Source organism: Hylobates moloch, unplaced genomic scaffold (assembly GCF_009828535.3).
Source record: "Hylobates moloch isolate HMO894 unplaced genomic scaffold, HMol_V3 SCAFFOLD_1, whole genome shotgun sequence".
NCBI lineage: Eukaryota > Metazoa > Chordata > Mammalia > Primates > Hylobatidae > Hylobates > Hylobates moloch.
Genome location: NW_026652276.1, coordinates 233,350,390 through 233,365,207, shown reverse-complemented (window position 1 = coordinate 233,365,207; position 14,818 = coordinate 233,350,390). Strand labels below are relative to the sequence as shown.

Sequence of the window (14,818 nt, the reverse complement as noted above, 5' to 3'; positions counted from 1 at the left end):
AATACTGGCAAACCGAATCCAGCAGCACATCAAAAAGCTTATCCACCATGATCAAGTGGGCTTCATCCCTGGGATGCAAGGCTGGTTCAACATACGCAAATCAATAAATGTAATCCAGCATATAAACAGAACCAAAGACAAAAACCACATGATTATCTCAATAGATGCAGAAAAGGCCTTTGACAAAATTCAACAACCCTTCATGCTAAAAACTCTCAATAAATTAGGTATTGATGGGATGTATCTCAAAATAATAAGAGCTATCTACAACAAACCCACAGCCAATATCATACTGAATGGGCAAAAACTGGAAGCATTCCCTCTGAAAACTGGCACAAGACAGGGATGCCCTCTCTCACCGCTGCTATTCAACATAGTGCTGGAAGTTCTGGCCAGAGCAATCAGGTAGGAGAAGGAAATAAAGGGTATTCAATTAGGAAAAGAGGAATTAAAATTGTCCCTGTTTGCAGATGACATGATTGTATATCTAGAAAACCCCATTGTCTCAGCCCAAAATCTCCTTAAGCTGATTAGCAACTTCAGCAAATTCTCAGGATACAAAATTAATGTACAAAAATCACAAGCATTCTTGTACACCAATCACAGACAAACAGAGAGCCAAATCATGAGTGAACTCCCATTCACAATGGCTTCAAAGAGAATAAAATACCTAGGAATCCAACTTACAAGGGATGTGAAGGACCTCTTCAAGGAGAACTACAAACCACTGCTCAATGAAATAAAAGAGGATACAAACAAATGGAAGAACATTCCATGCTCATGGGTTGGAAGAATCAATATCGTGAAAATGGCCATACTGCCCAAGGTCATTTATAGATTCAACGCCATCCCCATCAAGCTACCAATGACTTTCTTCACAGAATTGGAAAAAACTACTTTAAAGTTCATATGGAACCAAAAAAGAGCCCGCATCGCCAAGTCAATCCTAAGCCAAAAGAACAAAGCTGGAGGCATCACGCTACCTGACTTCAAACTATACTACAAGGCTACAGTAACCAAAACAGCATGGTACTGGTACCACAACAGAGACATAGATCAATGGAACAGAACAGAGCCCTCAGAAATGATGCCGCATAGCTACAACTATCTGATCTTTGACAAACCTGACAAAAACAAGAAATGGGGAAAGGATTCCCTATTTAATAAATGGTGCTGGGAAAACTGGCTAGCCATATGTAGAAAGCTGCAACTGGATCCCTTCCTTACACCTTATACAAAAATTAATTCAAGATGGATTAAAGACTTAAATGTTAGACCTAAAACCGTTAAAATCCTACAAGAAAACCTAGGCAATACCATTCAGGACATAGGCGTGGGCAAGGACTTCATGTCTAAAACACCAAAAGCAATGGCAACAAAAGCCAAAATTGACAAATGGGATCTAATTAAACTAAAGAGCTTCTGCACAGCAAAAGAAACTACCATCAGAGTGAACAGGCAACCTACAGAATGGGAGAAAATTTTTGCAACCTACTCATCTGACAAAGGGCTAATATCCAGAATCTACAATGAACTCAAACAAATTTACAAGAAAAAAACAAACAACCCCATCAAAAAGTGGGTGAAGGACATGAACAGACACTTCTCAAAAGAAGACATTTATGCAGCCAAAAAGCACATGAAAAAATGCTCATCATCACTGGCCATCAGAGAAATGCAAATCAAAACCACAATGAGATACCATCTCACACCAGTTAGAATGGTGATCATTAAAAAGTCAGGAAACAACAGGTGCTGGAGAGGATGTGGAGAAATAGGAACACTTTTACACTGTTGGTGGGACTGTAAACTAGTTCAACCATTGTGGAGGTCAGTGTGGCGATTCCTCAGGGATCTAGAACTAGAAATACCATTTGACCCAGCCATCCCATTACTGGGTATATACCCAAAGGACTATAAATCATGCTGCTATAAAGACACATGCACACGTATGTTTATTGCGGCACTATTCACAATAGCAAAGACTTGGAACCAACCCAAATGTCCAACAATGATAGACTGGATTAAGAAAATGTGGCACATATACACCATGGAATACTATGCAGCCATAAAAAATGATGAGTTCATGTCCTTTGTAGGGACATGGATGAAACTGGAAAACATCATTCTCAGTAAACTATCACAAGGACAAAAAACCAAACACCACATGTTCTCACTCAAAGGTGGGAATTGAACAATGAGAACTCATGGACACAGGAAGGGGAACATCACACTCTGGGGACTATTGTGCGGTTGGGGGAGGGGGGAGGGACAGCATTAGGAGATATACCTAATGCTAAATGACGAGTTAATGGGTGCAGGAAATCAACATGGCACATGGATACATATGTAACAAACCCGCACATTGTGCACATGTACCCTAAAACCTAATGTATAATAATAAAAAATAAATAAATAAAAATAAATAAAATAAAAAAATAAAAAATAAATTTAAAAGCTCATTTATATGTTGTCTCTTTTCCTATATACTCAGTATGGGGGTTTTAAAAAGATAAACTTATGCATATTAAAATCTTAATGAGGCTAGGTGCAGTGGCTCACACCTATAATCCCAAAACTTTGGGAGGTCGAGGTGGGCAGATAGCCTGAGCCCGAGTTTGAGACCAGCCTGGGCAACACTGTGAACATTTTTTTTTTTTTTTTTTGTAGAAACCCCATCTACCAAAAACAAAACAAAACAAAAATTAGCCAGGCGTGGTGGCATGCACCTGTAGTCCCAGCTACCAGGAGGCTGAAACAGGAGGATCGCTTGAGCCCATAGGTTGAGGCTACAGTGAGCCATGATTGTGCCACTGCACTCCAGCCTGGGCAACAAAGTGAGATACTGTCTCTAATTTAAAAAAAAAAACTTCATGCAGTCAACCAGGACACAGCCTCTTCCCCGCTGCGTTTCTCTCTGGGCTGGCGAAGCTGTCTCCTAATGCCAGCGAGTCACTTGGCTGGGGACAGAGCTCAGAGCCCTGCTGGCTTCTTGGGCTGCATAACGGGCACCACCAGAGTGCCCAGTCCACGCATCTGCAGGGAGCCAGCCAGCGGCATTTCCAGTACTTTCTCCTTCTCTAATAGCATTATTTCCAATAAGTCATAAAAAAAACTTTTGAAATATGTCTTTGGGAATATTGAGAAAAAGCTACTTTCTGAGTAAGGCAGTAATAAAGAGAGGAGAGAGAGGAATATAAAAATAAAAATAAAAATAACTGGCATTCACATAGAATCATGTATCATGCAGAGTGCTAGGATGCAGTACATTTTCCAAGGTCACAGAGTGAATTATTAGAAGAAATGGAACTGGAGCCCTCCTTTTCTGACCAGGTGCCCTCGTGGAACTGCTAAACTTGGCTCATTGAGAATCAGTGAAACAAGATCTATTTCTATTCCTGCCTTGCTTTCCGTCCTGTTTCCCAGATTCCTCTTTGAGAATCTCAGGCTTAGGAAGCCCTGGGATACAGCGCCCCAGCTGAAGTCACCCTTCTCATGGGATCGGCTGAGGTCTCACCTTCTATTTAAAGCCATTTTCTCACCACGAGGAAAATGATCTGTGCATTCATCCAAGATGTGAGCACACAGTCCCAGGGGCCCTCAGGATAGTTCTCCAAGTAGCCTTGAACCGACCCATCTCTCTCCTTTTTCCCAGCATGTAGCTCTCGAATAACTGTTAAGATGTGGCGGGGATGTAACATCCTGAGACAGGGAGGAACTGCCTGAAGCAGCCAGGCCTTGTCCTGTCCCTCCTAAAGAGTATCAGATCTTGAGTTAGGGAGGGGCTGCCTGGGACAGCCCCGGCTCCGTGCCTGCCTCCCCTGGGAGCAGATGTCCTTCAGAGCTTTGCCCAGCCCGGCACTATATCACCCAGGTGGGCTATTCTTCAGGGTCCCTCGGCCGTGGTGCAAGTGGGGCACACGCAGTTGAGACTCCATCCGCCCTGGGATAGCCTTCTTGAGCCTTGGGGGACAGGCTCACAATGGATCTGAGACACCTTCTGTCCCTGGCTGCCAGGCTCTAAGGAATACCCACCTCACATAGCTGGTTTCATGTGAGCGTGTTTTGTTTCACAGACTCGGGCAGTTGGTAAATCTGTAGCCCAAGATGCCATGGGCAGAAGCGACTGGACTCCTACTCCTGGAAGCTGGCAGGGTGACGATCTTTGCTTTCTATCCTGTGTGGGAGTCCTCCCTTGGGATTAGTAATTAGCAAACCTGCTCTGCACAATCCTGGGGTCCCGTTTTGAGATTCTACTTGCTGCAGGGAGTTTGAGTACCAATTATTGCACCAGTCAGGATGCTGACAGAAACAGCATGCTTGAATAAAAGCAAATGAAGAAAGTTTATGGGAAGGGTACCCCCAGAATTGCTGGCCAGGTTAAGGGAAATCAACAAAGGAAGATGAATGAACCTGGAGCCCACATCTTTAGGAAGCCATTGGCATTCCTTAGCCTGAGATGGAAGGGGAGGGCTTGGTTACCCGAATCTAGTGAGAGCTGGAACTGTTAGAAAAGGTAGAGCCCAGGAGCATCAGGTGGAGAAGGGCAAACATTGCCATATTGCAACTCAGCAAAGACGTCCCACCGTGGTACATAGCCTGGCCTCTCCTCCCTGCTTTCCACCTCCTGTCGGTTCCTCTCGTTGGTGGAAAACAATGCGAAGCCACTGGACAAAGGAGCCTGAATGTGTCCGGAGCCCAGCCTTACGCAGTGCAGAGCAGTGTGTAAGAACGGATGCAGGCAGAATGGGTCTGGAGAGACAAGCAGAGCACACCCAGCTCAACAGCGAAGTCGCCAAGCCCAGCTCAGTACTTTATCCAAGTCACAATTTCTCTGGGCCTGTATTTTCTCTTCTACACAATGCCTAGCACACAGCAGGTCCTCAAACAACAAGCGTTTGTTGAATGAGTGAATGAATGAATACACGGATGAATGGGCAGGGAAGCGGCCCCTGTGATCCTGAAGTGAGTGGCGCCTCCGCCTCCACCCGACAGCACTAGCACCCCACTCTCATCTTGGGTTGTTTTGCACCTTCCTCTCCCTTTGTCAGTATCTAGGATCTGACTATATTCAATAGTCATCTGAGTTATGGATGCTACAAGTGAAGGGGATCCATGCCAGGCCTCGGTGTTAGGACATGTGGTAGAGCCAGGGTCCCTCAGGGCTCACGAGCATGTGCCGGGTATCACACCAGCCAACACTCACCAAAGGACAGGAGGACAAGCCACCACAGATGGGATATCGAAGACCGCTCCCGCTGGCTGCCCCACCACTCTTGGTGATGTTCTCCCCACACCTGTCTTGTAATAGGACCTGTGGCAGTCCTGGGGGGACACCAAAATGGCAGTGGGGAGCTTTGTGAAATGTTGTAGGCCCAGATCCCTACAACTAGATAGGGCCAGATCCACTCATGATCCCTGAGCCTTAGAAGAATTGGTGAAGACCCTGAGTTCCCAGAGAATGTTTGCTCACTGTAAATATGTCCCTGGGAAGGATGAAATGTCCTCTGCAACCATCACGCAATAAAAGTTGGCTGAACAGAAATGCATCTGTTGAAATGGGTGGAAACCCACAGTGCAAGGTTAGGGACTGTCCTGGGCAATCCCTGCTGCCTCTAGCTGGTCCCACGGAAAAATGAGAGGTGAGGGAATGAGTTCTGCCTCTAGAACAGGAGACATTTACACCCTGGCACCTGAGCTTTGGATAGTCTTCCTGTGGAGTGGAAGCCCTGTGCTAAGTGCCCAGATTGGCCCCAGCTGTCTCTGTGAGGGCACCTGCAGTCTGGGGATCTCTGGGACCCTGGTCCCCTCTGACATGAAAGTTTTGCTCTGGGATATACTCCCCCAAACCCCCAGACTCATTGCCTTGTAGAAAGATATTAGATGGCCAAGCTCCAGACACTGAGGGAAAGGGAGGTATTTGTGCAGTAGCTACCTCAGCAACGTTGGTTATAACCAGCCCAGCCCAGCTTGTAGGACATGAACCCGAAGTAGCCAGTCAAATGAAAGGCACATTGTAATTACTATTTTGTTCCTCTGCTGTAGCCTGACCTTCTGAAGCTGTGACTCTCGCCTTGGGGTGATGTTAGAGGCAATGGAGTGATTTCAAGGAAAGATACTCTGGTCCCCAATTCCTACTGCAAATGCCTGAAATTCCTTCTTTTCAGTTTCAGCCCTTTGGCTGACGGCTAGAATAGTAAATCTTTGAATAATGTTTGTCTTCCATTAGAGCCTTAAAGTCTTTCAATAAATTCCTGTTGCTTGTATTTCTTTCCTTGGGGTCCTGGGAATTGTATCTACAACAGGGTCCGAGGGACTGGTAAGAACTGCTAGGGAGACAGGCACATGGTCCACAATCGTCCACCCCCTCTTCCTCGGGAGTAAAGCTGCTGCTTCAAGTGAAAACACTCCCTTAGAAGCCACATGGCAGAGACGCAGGTAAGGGATGAAAAAGTACCCTAAAACCTAAAGTATAATAAAAATTAAAAAAAAAAAATGTGCACTATGACTAGATATTTGATAATATTAAGAAATTATTATAATTTTTAAGTAAAGTAATATTGTATTTATGTTTTTAGAAAAATATGTTGAAATATTTACAGAAGAAATATTATGATACTTGAAATTGGCTTCAAAATACACTGAAGTGAAGGAAATGGAGAGGAGAAAAAATAAAGCTGGACATGAGTTGAATATAATATTTTGGGGGCTGGGTGATGGCTACACAGGGATTCATTATGGTATTATCTTTATTCTGTAAATGCTTACTATTTTCCATAATGAAAACTGTAAGAAAAATACAAAAAAAAAAAAAAAAGAAAAAGCGCACCGCTATGTTTTAGAGACACAAACTGTTGTATTTTGTGAGGACACCCAAAGTACCACTTGTGTAGACCCACAGCAGGAAGGAGTGAACCCAAAAGTAGCTGAGACAGGTTTCAATCAGCTCAAGAAGTTTTTTTTGCCAAAGTTAAGGATGTGCCCATCACACGGCCTCAGGAGGTCCTGACATGTGCCCAAGGTGGTCAGGGCACAGCTTGATTTTAAACATTTTAGGAAGAAAAGAGACATCAATCAATACGTGTAAGATGTATACTAGTTAGGTCCAGAAAGGCGGGACAATGCGAAGCCTGCGAACTTTCACGTCACAGATAGGTAAGGGACAAACGGTTGCACTCTTTTGAGTCTCTGATCAGCCTTTCAGTGAATACGCAATTTACAAGTGAGAGAGGGGTAGAGGAAGAGTCACTTGTGCCTTGGTCTGGCTCAGTGACTCTGCATTTTTCCATGAATACAGGGCAGAGGAAGTCATCAGATGCACATTGGTCTCAGGTGAGCAGAGGGATAACTTTGAGTTCTGTCCCTGTTTGGCACCTGTGAAGATAAGCTGTCAACTCACATTGCCAGGGTGAAATTCCACAGAACTGTTTTAGGGTAAAGATCTTGAGGCATGGCTGGGTGCAGTGGCTCACGCCTGTAATCCCAGCACTTTGGGAGGCCGAGGTGGCCGGATCACTTAAGGTCAGGAGTTCAAGACCAGCCTGGCCAACATGGTGAAACCCTGTCTCTACTAAAAACACAAAAATTAGCTGGGTGAAGTGGCGCACGCCTGTAATCCCAGCTATTTGGGAGGCTGATGCAGGAGAATCGCTTGAGTCCGGGAGGCGGAGGTTGCAGTGAGCTGAGATCGCGCCATTGCACTCCAGCCTGGGTGACAGAACAGGACACTTAAAAAAAAAAAAAAAAAATCTTGAGGTCCACAAGGATTCCCTGTGAGCAAATAGTGAGGGAGCTGTGCAGCTTTTTATGTTTGCCGCCATCTTATTTAGGAATAAAATGGGAGGCAGGTTTGCCTGAAACAGTCCCCAGCTTGACTTTTCCCCTTGGCTTAGTGATTCTGGGGTCCCAAGATTTATTCTCCTTTCACAGAAGTGACGACTACCACAGGGTGAAGGCAGTCCTCTTTCTCTCTGAATCATTTCTGTTTTTACCGAACGTCTTGCTGCACCACTTGCTGATTTCAGCATTGTCTGTCCTTTTGTGTAAAGCATGGTGGTGAACTGGACAGAAGCTGAAGCTGTTCTGAGACACACAGGGAGTCACAGTCATCCTTGCAAAGGGCTGCTGGCATTTCCAGCGAGGCCGAGGGCCTTGCGGTGTGAGATGGAGGGTAGGCTGCGGTGAGGCCACAGGCAGCAGGAAGAGACCCCAGGAGCTTCTGACCTCGATGACAGCAGAGCTGCCCCAGGCTTGGAGCAAAGGGCACAAGTCAGGGTCATCTACGCAGAGACCCTCAGAGCCACGGGACTTTCTGACCTCCAGTATTGAAGCAAGGCCCCTAAAACCCCATGGAATCATCCATTGCATTTTTGCTGAAGCAGCGATTTGAACCTTTTATACCAAGAAGCTGCAGCCAGGGAAGGAGGCTGTCAGCAGGGGACACAGCCTGGCTGGCTTTCAGCTTCCACACCACATCGGTGGGTGGCTGCAGGTCTCCAACTATTGTCACAAGTGCATTTTATGAGAAAAGTTGTGTGATAAAATTATATGAGTATTGAGGGGGTTGTCAGGACACTTCTAAACATGCCTGCAATTAGCATATTTTGTTCAAATTCAACACGCGTATTCTAAAATTTATTAGGAATTCTCTTACCAACTTATAAGCAGCCCCAACCTAGAAACAGCCACCAGCATTCAGGCTGGATTCCCGGATGAGTGAGAGCAGAGCTCTGGGTGGCCGACCATCTGGCTGTTAGGAAGACCTCAAGAAGAAAGCAAAGGAGATGCAGGTGGTGACTTAGAAAACAGAAACATAACCCTGGAGAGTGGAGAACTAAGTTCTCTGAAGTCTGGAGAGAAACAAATCTTTTTTTTTTTTTTTTAAGTTCTGGGATACATGTGCAGAACGTGCAGGTTTGTTACATAGGTATACATGTGCTATGGTGGTTTGCTGCATCTATCACCCTGTCATCTAGGTCTTATGCCCACATGCATTAGGTATTGAGAAACAATTTTTTTTTCTTTTTTTGAGATGGAGTCTTGCTCTGTCACCAGGCTGGAGTACAGTGGCATGATCTCGGCTCACTGCAAGCTCCACCTCCCGGGTTCAAGTGATTCTCCTGCCTCAGCCTCCCGAGAGGTTGGGATTACAGGTGCCCACCACCACGCCTGGCTAATTTTTGTATTTTTAGTACAGATAGGGTTTCACCATGTTGGCCAGGATGGTCTCAAACTCTTGACCTCGTGATCTGCCCACCTCGGCCTCCCAAAGTGCTGGTATTACAGGAGTGAGCCCCCGTGCCTGGCCAAGAAACAAATCTTTTAAGAACGAAAACCTAACAGCCGATGAATCGTGGGCCCCTGGCACCAGCTAGACAGTGTTTCACAGGGTCAGCCATGCCACAGAGGGTGGGACCAGGCCCTATTCTGTGGCACCAGATAAAAGCTCAAGAAGTGTTTCCTGTGGGATGAGGAAGTGTGGGGGATGAGGGAGAGAGTTAGCGAGGGAGGAAGAGAGTCTTTACAAACATATGTATAGTATTTAAGAGAGCCCAGAAAAATGGACGACCTGATAGAAACAGACTAGATAATTCCCATCCTGAGCCCCCCTGCACTGGTTAGTATTCAATAAATGTCTTCAATGATACATATTTTTAAAATTACAACACTTTAACAAAACACTTTTCAAAGTTAGCAATGTGACCACCCTGTGTTGCCATGAATTTTACTGCCAAGCACTAGCATTGTGACTTCATGTGCAGCCTTAGTTAGCCCCCCCACTTTGATTTTGTCACCTTAAAAAAAGACATTAAGAAGTAATGCCTCCCTGTCTCATTGGGCAAGGTTGCTTCAGGGCTGTAGTGATGTATGTGAAAGTGTTTTGGAAATGATCAAGCCACAGGCAAATACAATTTGCATTGCTAACGTCCATAGCATGTGTGTTGAGCCCCCAAAACCTTACAACAGCTAGCACGATAATACTCACATTTTAAACATTCAATTAATAGTCCTGGATAGGATTTTTATTTAATCAAATTAAAGGTCATGTGGTGGCCTCACTAATAGACCAGTTGAACCTGTGAGCAACATGCAAAGCCTTTTCAAATCTGCAATTCACAGTGGGGAAATCTTTAGTCATATTTTATAAAGTAAAATTTCTCATCTATGATATATATTCAATTAGTCATCTTTGGGAATGTATATGTACACAAGGGTACATATTTTGAGAATAAAATTCAAGCCTTCTAATTTTAACCTCAGCATCAACTTTAAAAAAGGAAAGGCCAGGTAAGGCACGGCCACTATTTGCATGTAAATGCCTGCCCTGTTTGAGTTCTTCATTAGTCAAAACAAGGTCCTGCAAAGGTCTTCATGGTGGGCTCACACTGTGAAGACTTGGTGGTTTAGGATCTTCACTGAGATTTGCTGCCAACTGCAACAGCAACCACTGCACCTGATATGGTTTTGCTGTGTGTCCCCACCCAAAACTCATCTCAAATTGTAATCCTCGTATATCAAGGGCAGAGACCTGGTGGGAAGTGATGGGATCGTGGGAGCTGATTTTTTTCATGCTGTTCTGGTGATAGTGAGAGTGTACTCACAAGATCCAATGCTTTAAAAGTGGCGGTTTCCCCGATCTCTGTTTCTCTCCTGCTGCCATGTGAGATGTACCATGTTTCCCCTTCGCCATTTGCCATGATAAGTTTCCTGAGGCTCGGGTGGAGCCAAGATGGCCAAATAGGAACAGCTCCAGTCTCCAGCTCCCAGCCCCAGCGACACAGAAGACGGGTGATTTCTGCATTTCTGCTTGAGGTACCGGTTTCATCTCACTAGGGAGTGCCTAACAGTGGGTGCAGGACAGACGGTGAAGCGCACTGTGCGCCAGCCGAAGCAGGGCGAGGCATTGCCTCACTCGGGAAGCGCAAGGGGTCAGGGAGTTCCCTTTCCTAGTCAAAGAAAGGGGAAACAGACGGCACCTGGAATATCCGGTCAGTCCCATCCTAATACTGCGCTTTTCCAACGGGCCTGGAAAACGGCACACTAGGAGATTGTGTCCCGCACCTGGCTCGGAGGGCTGTATGCCCACGGAGTCTTGCTGATTGTTAGCACAGCAGTCTGAGATCAAGCTGCAAGGCGGCAGCGAGGCTGGGGGAGGGGCGCCCGCCATTGCCCAGGCTTGCTTAGGTAAACAAAGCAGCCAGGAAGCTCGAACTGGGTGGAGCCCACCACAGCTCAAGGAGGCCTGCCTGCCTCTGTAGGCTCCACCTCTGGGGGCAGGGCACAGACAAACAAAAACTCAGCAAGAACCTCCACAGACTTAAATGTCCCTGTCTGACTGACAGCTTTGAAGAGAGTAGTGGTTCTCCCAGCACGCAGCTGGAGATCTGAGAACGGACAGACTGCCTCCTAAAGTGGGTGCCTCACCCCTGAGCAGCCTAACTGGGAGGCACCCCCCCAGTAGGGACAGACTGACACCTCATTCAACTGGGTACTCCTCTGAGACAAAACTTTCAGAGGAACTATCAGACAGCTGAATTTGTGGTCTCACGAAAATCCGCTGTTCTGCAGCCACCGCTGCTGACACTCAGCCAAACAGGGTCTGGAGTGGACCTCTAGTAAACTCCAACAGACCTGCAGCTGAGGGTCCTGTCTGGTAGAAGGAAAACTAACAAACAGAAAGGACATCCACACCAAAAACCCATCTGTACATCACCATCATCAAAGACTAAAAGTAGATAAAACCACAAAGATGGGGAAAAAACAGAGCAAAAAAACTGGAAACCCTAAGAAACAGAGCACCTCTCCTCCTCCAAAGGAACGCAGTTCCTCACCAGCAATGGAACAAAGCTGGATGGAGGATGACTTTGATGAGTTGAGAGAAGAAGGCTTCAGACAATCAAACTACTCTGAGCTACGAGAGGAAATTCAAAACAATAGCAAAGAAGTTAAAAACTTTGAAAAAATATTAGAAGAATTGAGAGAGGGCTAAAAGGACTGATGAACGGAGCCAATTTCAAATATGGAAAGTGAAAACCTCATTAAGAATGATCCTGATGGAAGATGAAATGAATGAAATGTAGAGAGAAGGGAAGTTTAGAGAAAAAAGAATAAAAAGAAATGAAAAAAGCCTCCAAGACATTTGGGACTATGTGAAAAGACCAAACCTACGTCTGATTGGTGTACCTGAAAATGATGGGGAGAATGGAACCAAGTTGGAAAACACTCTGCAAGATATTATCCAGGAGAACTTCCCCAATCTAGCAAGGCAGGCCAACATTCAGATTCAGGAAATACAGAGAACGCCACAAAGATACTCCTCGAGAAGAGCAACTCCAAGACACATAATTGTCAGATTCACCAAAGTTGAAATGAAGGAAAAAATGTTAAGGGCAGCCAGAGAAAGGTCGGGTTACCCACAAAGGGAAGCCCATCAGACTAACAGCTGATCTCTCAGCAGAAACTCTACAAGCCAGAAGAGAGTGGGGGCCGATATTCAACATTCTTAAAGAAAAGAATTTTCAACCCAGAATTTCCTATCCCGCCAAACTAAGCTTCATAAGTGAAGGAGAAATAAAATACTTTACAGACAAGCAAACGCTGAGTGATTTTGTCACCACCAGGCCTGCCCTAAAAGAGCTCCTGAAGGAAGCACTAAACATGGAAAGGAACAACCGGTACCAGCCACTGCAAAAACATGCCAAATTGTAAAGACCATCGAGGCTAGGAAGAAACTATAGCAACTAACGAGCAAAATAACCAACTAACATCATAATGACAGGATCAGATTCACACATAACAATATTAACGTTAAATGTAAATGGGCTAAATGCTCCAATCAAAAGACACAGACTGGCAAACTGGATAAGGAGTCAGGACCCATCAGTGTGCTGTATTCAGGAAACCCATCTCACGTGCAGAGACACACATAGACTCAAAATAAAGGGATGGAGGAAGATCTATCAAGCAACTGGAAAACAAAAAAAGGCAGGGGTTGCAATCCTAGTCTCTGATAAAATAGACTTTAAACCAACAAAGATCATAAGAGACAAAGAAGGCCATTACATAATGGTAAAGGGATCAATTCAACAAGAAGAGCTAACTATCCTAAATATATATGCACCCAACACAGGAGCACCCAGATTCATAAAGCAAGTCCTCAGTGACCTACAAAGGGACTTAAACTCCCACACAATAATAATGGGAGATTTTAACACCCCACTGTCAACATTAGACAGATCAACGAGACAGAAAGTTAACAAGGATATCCAGGAATTGAACTCAGCTCTACATAAAGTGGACCTAATAGACATCTACAGAACTCTCCACCCCAAGTCAACAGAATATACATTTTTTCAGCACCACACCACACCTATTCCAAAATTGACCACATAGTTGGAAGTAAAGCTCTCCTCAGCAAATGTAAAAGAACAGAAATTATAACAAACTGTCTCTCAGACCACAGTGCAATCAAACTAGAACTCAGGATTAAGAAACTCACTCAAAACCACTCAACTACATGGAAACTGAACAACCTGCTCCTGAATGACTATTGGGTACATAATGAAATGAAGGCAGAAATAAAGATGTTCTTTGAAACCAACGAGAACAAAGACACAACATACCAGAATCTCTGGGACACATTCAAAGCAGTGTGTAGAGGGAAATTTATAGCACTAAATGCCCACAAGAGAAAGCAGGAAAGATCCAAAATTGACACCCTAACATCACAATTAAAACGACTAGAAAAGCAAGAGCAAACACATTCAAAAGCTAGCAGAAGGCTAGAAATAACTAAAATCAGAGCAGAACTGAAGGAAATAGAGACACAAAAAACCCTTCAAAAAATTAATGAATCCAGGAGCTGGTTTTTTGAAAAGATCAACAAAATTGATAGACTGCTAGCAAGACTAATAAAGAAGAAAAGAGAGAAGAATCAAATAGATGCAATAAAAAATGAAAAAGGGGATATCACCACTGACCCCACAGAAATACAATCTACCATCAGAGAATACTACAAACACCTCTATGCAAATAAACTAGAAAATCTAGAAGAAATGGATAAATTCCTTGACAAATACACCCTCCCAAGACTAAACCAGGAAGAAGGTGAATCTCTGATTAGAGCAGTGACATAACCAAAAATGGTGGCAATAATCAATAGCTTACCAATCAAAAAGAGTCCAGGACCTGATGGATTCACAGCTGAATTCTACCAGAGGTACAAGGAGGAACTGGTACCATTCCTTCTGAAACTATTCCAATTGATAGAAAAAGAGGGAATCCTCCCTAACACATTTTATGAAGCCAGCATTGTCCTGATACCAAAGCCTGGCAGAGACATAACCAAAAAAGAGAATTTCAGACCAATATCCTTGATGAACATTGATGCAAAAATCCTCAATAAAATACTGGCAAACCGAATCCAGCAGCACATCAAAAAGCTTATCCACCATGATCAAGTGGGCTTCATCCCTGGGATGCAAGGCTGGTTCAACATACGCAAATCAATAAATGTAATCCAGCATATAAACAGAACCAAAGACAAAAACCACATGATTATCTCAATAGATGCAGAAAAGGCCTTTGACAAAATTCAACAACCCTTCATGCTAAAAACTCTCAATAAATTAGGCATTGATGAGACGTATCTCAAAATAATAAGAGCTATCTATGACAAACCCACAGCCAATATCATACTGAATGGGCAAAAACTGGAAGCATTCCCTTTGAAAACTGGCACAAGACAGGGATGCCCTCTCTCACCACTCCTATTCAACATAGTGCTGGAAGTTCTGGCCAGAGCAATCAGGCAGGAGAA

General features: G+C 44.5%; 1 protein-coding gene across 1 annotated transcript in view; it reads right to left on the bottom strand.

Annotated features, from left to right (window-relative positions):
* The window catches only part of ACTR3B (actin related protein 3B), a 1,022,089-nt gene that overhangs the window by 753,300 nt on the left and 253,971 nt on the right, over nt 1–14,818 (bottom strand). The gene's annotated exons all lie outside the window — the stretch shown is intronic.